Source organism: Helianthus annuus, chromosome 17 (genome assembly GCF_002127325.2).
Source record: "Helianthus annuus cultivar XRQ/B chromosome 17, HanXRQr2.0-SUNRISE, whole genome shotgun sequence".
Taxonomy (NCBI): Eukaryota; Viridiplantae; Streptophyta; class Magnoliopsida; order Asterales; family Asteraceae; genus Helianthus; species Helianthus annuus.
This window is the reverse complement of record NC_035449.2, coordinates 59402010-59411063: the sequence shown is the minus strand read 5'-3', so window position 1 is coordinate 59411063 and position 9054 is coordinate 59402010. Positions and strand designations below refer to the sequence as shown.

The window sequence follows — 9054 nt, the reverse complement described above, 5'->3', positions numbered from 1 at the left end:
GCCTGCAAGATAAACAAATGTTCGTCAATTCAGACCCAGAATCAAATGTACCAATAATAAACTAGTTGGGCTAATGGTGGCAAGTATCATGAAAATCAAAGAACTCCATACAAATGAGTAAAGTAGACAAAGAATCAAAGATAAACTGCAAATGGCAAATAAACGATATAAACTATCATATCCTAAGTATCAGCAATAGCTACTTCCTGCATTGCATAATTTACATATACGATACACACTCTATCTAGCCTATTTGCACAGTAACGGACACACAAATATGCATTAACAAAACAGACCTGGTCTATTGATCTATCCAGAATGAGCAGTTCACATGTTTCTGTCTGAGGAAAGTTGAAGTTTTTCAGAGATTTATACTTCATAAGACAATTCCAAACAGCTGCAGCGAGCTTCGTAGGGATCAAATCACGTATTGTGGTCATTGTGGTGGGATCGAGAGATTTGGCGGCATGGTAACGTATGAGCGGAAACTCCTGAGAAGTGTTTATACAAAGTTAGATAAAGAAATAGGATTCATATAATCACATCTCCTATTTGATACTCTTAATCTTGATAACATTAAGTGGGGAAAAAGCGCATACCAATAATGAAGCAAAAACGGTTGCTATACGGTTGGCCATCAGGTTTAAGCATCTGTCTCCTTTACGGGTCATTTCCTCATTCCCATACAATTCTTCCAAAGCCATTGTGTTATCAGTTATAAAACACTGGCTATAAATGGCGAAATACTCCAAGTTCACCTGCAAATTCCTGTCCATGGTAAATATTAAGGAACTATAAAATATAATTATATATACAATAACAAAGATTAAAAATGAGCTTATACCTCTTTCATAGCACGTAAACGAGATTTTAAACTTTGCTTTTTTTATGTAATTAACCAATTCTTTTGGGACAGAAGAGCTGAAGAAGACGTAGGCACTGAAAGGAGAAAGAAAACAATTGTTAAGGAATCATAAGAAGATAAAACAGTAAATACCATGTTTACGTGATGAGATACAAAAAGGAAACTGGAATGAAGGCCTATGATGTTTCACGTACTCTCTATAAAGAGGTGTTCTTCCAGCCATGTCAGAGAGCAGCATGCGGACACTGCATTTCTATATACAAGTTACGTATTACAAATGTTAAACTTAAAACTTAAAAGTATATGTTGTTTGTTAAAGAGTAAGAAAAGAAAGGGAAACATGGTAAAAGAATTGACCTAATATTGGTTGTCGTGTTCCATTAAGGCATAATATGATCCATTAACACATGTATGATTTACTGTTGGCCATCGTGATCCATAAGGCCTAATATGGTCCATTAAAACATGTATGGTCTATTATAGTCCATTGTGATCCATTAAGAACTATATGATCTACTATTGGTCATCGTGATCCATTAAGGCCCAATATGGTCCATTAACACTTGTATGATCTACTACTGACCATTGTGATCCATTAAGGCCTAATATGCTCCATTAACACTTGTATGATCTACTATTGACCATTGTGATCCATTAAGGCCCAATATGATCTACTAACACTTGTATGATCTACTATTGGCCATTGTGATCCATTAAGGCCCAATATGGTCCACTAAGACAAGTATGATCTACTATTATCTGTTGTGATCCATTAAGGCCCAATATGGTATATTAACACATGTGTGATCGATCTACTAGTGTCCACTGTGATCCATTAAGGCCAAATATGTCAATGAAGACATGTACGATGTACTATTGTCAGTTATGATCTATTAAGGTCCAATACGATCAACGAAGACATGTATGATCTATTAAGTTTCATTGTGATCCATTAAGGCCCAATGGGGTCCATTAAGACATATAAGATCTATTATCGCCCGTTGTGAGCTGTTAAGGCCTAATATGGTCCATTAAGACATATATGAGCTACTATTGTCTGTTGTGATCCATTAAGGCCCAATGTAGTCAATTGAGACATATATGAGATACTATTACCCGTTGTGATCCATTAAGGTCCAATATGATCCTTTAATACATATATGATATACTATTGTGCATTATGATCCATTAAGACATGTATGATCCACTATCATTTAGGCCCAACATGGTCCATTAAGACATGTGTGATCTACTATTGTCCATTGTGATCTATTAAGGCCCAATATGGTTCATTAACATATCTATGACCACTATTGGCCATTGTGACCCAGTAAAGCCCAATATGTTCTATTAACACATATATGATTAGGGATGAGTTCGGTACCGGTACTTGTACCGAACATACCGGTATCGAAAATGTTGATACTGGAAATCATCAAATATTGGTACAGGTACCGGTACCAAAAATGTTCGGTATGGTACTGAACAGTACTCGTACTGCAACGCTATTTGAAAGTAAAATTCGGTAAACTACTGGTACCGTATCGAACTGAAAGTACCAGTACCCAAAACAATTTACTACGAGAAATTCGTTACCATTATTAATATACATACATTAATATATTATTTAGAAGAAAACAAATATGTTTAAAATGTATAATATTTAATAATAGTTTGAATTATTAAATATCTGGTAAGATTTTTTTATTTTTTAATATTAAATAATGTAACTTTTTAAATAAGAATATTATTTGATAGGAAAGTTTTGAATCAAATATTTTGGGGGGAAGTTTAAGTTTTAGAATGAAATATTTTAGGGGGAAAGTTTAAGTTTTAGAATGAAATATTTTAGGGGGAAAGTTTAAGTTTTAGGATGAAATATTTGGGGGGGGGGGGGGGGAGTTTAAGTTTTAGAATGATATATTTTGGGGGAAAGTTTTAAGATGAAATATTTTAGGTGGAAGCTTAAGTTTTGGAATTAAATATTTTGTGGGGATTTTTTAAAGATGTACTAAGTTTAACATTTGGTCACACATTTTTTAATAACATTTGATAACATTTCATCACACAAAATAAACAAAATGATTATTGTGTGACGAATGTTAATGTAAAACCACATTAAATTTTGTAATTTTAAGTGTGAATATTGTCTAACCTTTGGTTACATAAAATAATATATGTGGTTGTATGTGTTAGATTTTAGCAACATTATTAAACAAATAATATGGTCGTAGAACACATTTGGCCACACTTTTCTAATGTGGATGTTTTATCCTAACGTGTGGCTAAAGGTTTGGAATAGTTTTGTGTTTAGCCACGTGAAACAGGTACAATAACCGTAGATCAAATTTGGCCACACTTTTGTAGCGTGACTAATAATGTCACACTTTTTTCTTAAAGTGTGGCTAAAGGTTTTGAATACACATGTTATTAGTCACAGGAAAATATATAATGTGATGGTAGATAACATTTAACCACACTTTTCCAGTGTAGCAAATATATGTCACCATTTTTTTCTTAAAGTGTGGGTAAATGTGTCAAATACATGTTTTTTCGTCACATGAAACAAAAATATGTGGCCATAGATCACATTTGGCCACACATTTCGATTTATGGTTAACAAATGTCACATTATTTTCTAAAAGTGTGGCTAAAAGGTTCTGCACTGGTATAAATGGTCACATTAATAATAAAATGTGTGGCTAAAGGTGTTTTAAAATGTTATGAATAACTTTTAGCCACACATTTTTACAAATGTGTGGCAGGGCGGTTTTGCCAAAATTGTGGCCGTAGCCTCTTTTTCACGTAGTGCATTTTTAACGTTATTTTCACGAAATTAGTAAAATAACGTTAAAATTAGTGCACTTTCACTTTTGCCCCGATGGCTCAGTCTGAATGTTGTTATTATACCTACATCTTCATTTCTTATGGTGTTATTTAAATTGCTCGTGACAATAAACCACCTCTTTAATGTTTCTAAATCCCCACCCCCCCCCCCAGATACACTAATGAATGGATTAGTAAAGACCAAATGCAAGTACTTGCAACTTTATTGCTTATGCTTCCGGTATCATCCCGTTCTCTTTTCTTTCACATTGTATTTTCCAAGTTCAAAAACTTGGTCGATCACCCATCATAGTCAACTGTCTGAAGTTCCACATTAATTGTATAACTCAATGTTCGGAGCCATTCTACTCCCAATACCATGTCATAGTTTTTCAATGGAATCAACAACACATCATTCCGACCCGAAACCAAATTCCATCCACTCAAAACCAAAGCATAATTTGACATGATGAGGTAATTAAGTGAGTGTCAACTGCTATGCTAACTTTCTAACTTGCATTGCATTTGTGGCCAAGCATAAGACATTATGTGCACCAGAAACATTCATCGTATGTCCTTTGGTTCTTTACTCGACAATCGTTGTTAATTATGATTCTTCTCTACGTTAGGAGATATTGTGGGTAGTATTTTAACAGCATTAAGGGAGTGTTTCAAATCATAAGCGAACTCTACATAAAACTATTCTAACCATCATGTTAACAATTAAAACAAACGTCTAAATTAATAGGGTTTTTTATATAATAGTTAAAGAGAATTAGAATATGAATGGCCGTCAAAATCCTACTTGGAAAAGCCCAATAAATTATTAGGGTTTTTATATAAAATATTTAAAGTTTAAACCCAAGCTCGTCTAGCGGTTCTTTAAACAGACTCGGCGGTTCCGAACCAGGAACCGTTTTCACCCAAATTTAAGCACGGGAACCAGACCCTAAATACAATAATACAATTCAGATCTAGCGGTTTGGCTTTGGTTCCCCGGTTCAGGCGATTCGGAACCGCGAATTACTTAACCCTATCTCGTAGACCACCCAACATTGCAAGGGAACTGTAGAAATTTGTGGATCAAATACAAGATACAAATCAACACAAGAAATAGCGACAAAACAGGTGACAAAATCTTATTAAACCAACACAAAAGATTTTCCCCCCAAATACCCAGAGATCTTACAACTGTAAGATCGAAACAATACAAGATACAAAGAGTATCTAGATGATCATCCAATGATGATCATCAATACGAACAATACAAACAATACAATTAGACAATCTCTCAGATACAGTTGGGAGATTGTTCATACAAAGCTCCAATGAACGAAACCCTAGCAGAGAGAAAATACAGAAGGATACAAGTGACAACTAAACAACTAAAGAGATGAACATCTCTTTTATACTGTGAAACTTTGAAGTTTTACTTCAGTCCAAAAGTATTGCCCAAGATGATCGGAGTCTCTTGAAAGTTACACAAAAGCCCTTGAGATATTTTGATCTGTTGCAACAAACAAAACAACTAACAAAACCATCAGTATAGAGCCCAATCTGTGTAAGCTTCTATGAAGCCCAACAGACATAAGCCCAAGAATAAATACCAGCCCAATGAATGACTAGATATAACAATCACAACATTTTAACATCCCCCCTTCATTCATTTGGCTTAAACATATCTATTAATCCCAGTTTTTTACAAAAGTCTTCATGCTGAATAGCACTAAGACCTTTGGTAAAGATATCTGCAAGTTGACTTTCTGAGTCAACTTTAGTGGGACTAATAATACCATCTGCCACTTTTTCTCTCAAAAAGTGCAGATCCAATTCAAAGTGCTTGGTCCTTTCATGAAATACTGGGTTGGTTGCTATTGACATAGCAGCTTGACTATCACACTTCAAAACGATAGGTAAATGACAACTAATACACAATTCAGTTAACAAATTTCTTAGCCACATAAGTTCACAAGTAGCAGAACACATAGCTCTATATTCAGCTTCTGCAGTTGATCTAGAAACAGTGCTTTGTTTCTTGCTCTTCCAAGAAACAAGACACTCTCCCAAGAAAATACAAAAGCCGGTAACTGATTTCCGAGTGGATAAACACTTTGGCCAGTCAGAATCAGCAAAACCATGCAAATCTAACATATCACTTTTCTTAAAACTCAGTCCTTTACCAGGACTTTGTTTTAAGTACCTTAATAGTCTCAAGGCCAAGTTTAAATGCACTTCTTTTGGACTGTGCATAAACTGACTTAGAAATGAACCGTGTAACTTATATCAGGTCTTGTTAACGACAAGTAAATCAGCTTTCCAATCAGTTTTTAAAAACCAGTCACATTTTTAATCAATTGCTGACCTTTATCAATTTTAGAAGTTACTAAGTAACTTTGTTCTATTGGAGTATTAACAAGTTTACAACCTAAATACCAAATTTAGTCAAGAGTTCTAAACAATACTTTCTTTGACTAAGACACAAGCCAACTTTGTTATACAAGACTTCAATACCTAGAAAATACTTCAAAACTCCTAAATCTTTAATTTTGAAGCTTTCACTTAACACATTTTTAACACTTTTAATCTCAACTTCTGAATTTCCAGTTACAACAATATCATCAACATAAACTAATAGAAACACAGAAACACCTTTCTTTGATAACACAAACAAAGAATGATCACACTTGCTTTGAACAAAGCCAATACTTAACAAGACAGCAGTCAACTTCTCATTACACTTCCTAGGTGCCTACTTAAGTCCATACAATGATTTAACAAGTTTGCATACTTTTTTTCATCTTTTGAATAGTAGCCTTGAGGTAATTTCATATACACATCTTCAGAAATGACACCATACAAGAAAACATTATCAACATCAAGTTGGTATAAGGGCCATTTAAACTGAACATCTAAGGTTATTATAGTTCTTACAGTAACCATTTTGACAACAGGTGAGAAGGTCTCTCCAAAATCCAGACCTTCTCGCTGATTAAAGCCTTTGGCAACAAGCCTGGCTTTAAACCTTTCTACTTCACCACTAGACTTGTATTTAACCCTAAATACCCATTTACAACCTATTGCTTTTCTATCCTGAGGAAGATCAGTTAATGTCCAGGTGTTATTTCTGAACAAAGCTTCCATTTCTTTGTTCATTGCATCTACCCACCTGGGATCTTTAACTGCTTCCTCATAACTAGAAGGTTCAACAATTTTATTCAAGGAAGCAACAAAGCACAGATTATCAACAGTCAAACATGAATAATTGACCACTTTGTCTAAGGCATATTTAACCTTACTATTTAATACAAAGTTTTCAAAACGTTTTGGCAAAACAATGTTTCTGTTAGACCTCCTAAGACTAGAAGATGTTCCCTCAGATGGGTTGGTCTCTTCATTTGAAGTACTAGTGTCCTCAGCCCTACCTAATCCTTCCCTACTACTACTAACACTTCCAGTTTCAGACGATTGATTACCAACATCACTTGAAGTGGCAAATGTAGAGGGGATTGGTTGCTGATCCTCACCAGTAACCTCATGAGATCCATGATTCCCCTCTTCATCATCGGGACTACCAGAACTAGGAGTTAACACTTCAATACTATCAAAAAAGTTTAAATGATTTACATTTTCAATACCATCTTGATTGTTTAGCTGATTGGACTTAAAAGGGAAAACAGTTTCAAAAAATTTTACATCTCTAGAATAAAACTCCCTTTGATTATCCAAACTCCACAATTTATACCCTTTTTTAACATTTGAATAACCAATCAAGATACACTTTTCAGCATTAAAAGAGAATTTATCAGAATCATTTAAGATAGTACTGAAGCATAAATACCCAAAGTTCCTAAGATGACCTAAAGAGGGTTTAAAGCCAAAGACAAGTTCATACGGACTTTTTCCTAAGAGCACAGAAGAGGGAAACCTGTTAATGAGATATACAACAGTTAATAAACAATCAGACCAAAACCTTAGAGGAACATTACTTTGAAATAATAAGGATCTTGCCGTATTTAAAAGGTGTCTATGTTTTCTCTCAGCCACACCATTTTGTTGTGGTGTGTAGGAGCATGATGTTTGATGTAATATACCCTTAGATTTACGAAAGAGACTTATTTTATTATTAACAAACTCAGTCCCATTATCACTTCTAAATATTTTAACCTTTTTCTTAAACTGAGTTAGTATAAGTTCATAAAAACTTTCAATATTTTCAAAAACATCCATTTTATTTTTTAGCAAATAGCACCAAACAGTTCGAGAATAATCATCAACAACAGTTATAAAATATTTGAACCCATCTATACTAGTAACCTTATAAGGACCCCAAACATCTAAGTGTATAATATCACCTATATCTTTAGTTTTATAATCACTTAGTGGAAAAGGAACTCTAACTTGTTTGGCCCAATGACAAATTTCACAAGGATGACTTACAACATCAGCAACACCTAAATCACCTTTTAAAATGGTCAAGACCTGGTCAGCAGGATGTCCTAACCTACTGTGCCAAAGATTACTTTTATTTAAGCTATTAAAACACAAATTAACAGAATTACCATTCTTATTCACAAAGTATAGACCATTATCTTATTTACCAGTCACCAGGATTCTCCCTGATTTCGAATCCTGAAGTAAACAAGTACTTTCATTAAATACAACAGTAACTTGACTATCTTTAGACAACTTATGAACAGACAAAAGATTAACTTCATAATCAGGAACAAAAAACACATCATTCAAAATGACCCCCTTAGCAAGTTTGATACTTCCAATTTTAGACACTTTAGCTTTGGTTCCATTTGGATGACAAACAGTTAAATCATACTCAGACACATCAACACAATTAAACATATCTTTATCAGTTTTGACCATGTGCTGATTAGCACCAGAATCAACAATCCAATTATAATCAAAACCAAAGTTGATTAAACTTGAACAACATACAAAACTTCCTAAAGAATTAAAAACACAACTAGACTTACCTCCCATATTAGAACTCTGAGGATCAGTACTAGTTTTTTCACCAACAAGACTCAAAAGTTTAGCAACCTGCTCTGGAGAAAAAGGAGACACAGAAGGTACAGAAGATACATTTCATTTATTATTTGAAAAATTTTTCCCAACCTGACCTCCAGACTTCTTCTTGAACCCTGGAGGATACCCAACCAACTCAAAACACCTATCAACAGTATGACCAAGCATGTTACAGTGAGTACACTTGAGATTTGGGTTAGGACCTCTAAACACCTTTTTTTATCACCAGATTGATTAACTTTTGACACAAAAGACACACTTTGATTTTTAGTTCCAGCACTAGTATTTCTATGTGATTCTTCTCTGGACATAATTGAAAACGCAAC

The 9054-nt window shown here is 34.2% G+C and overlaps 1 long non-coding RNA gene across 1 annotated transcript; it reads right to left on the bottom strand.

Moving 5' to 3' along the window:
- Nucleotides 1-880: 880 nt before the first annotated feature.
- LOC110921631 lies at nt 881-1110 on the bottom strand. Its single transcript, XR_002582521.2, has 2 exons — nt 1060-1110; nt 881-939 (listed from the first exon to the last, which is right to left on the bottom strand). It is a non-coding gene; the product is annotated as an uncharacterized LOC110921631 (long non-coding RNA).
- Between the last annotated feature and the right edge of the window lie 7944 nt (nt 1111-9054).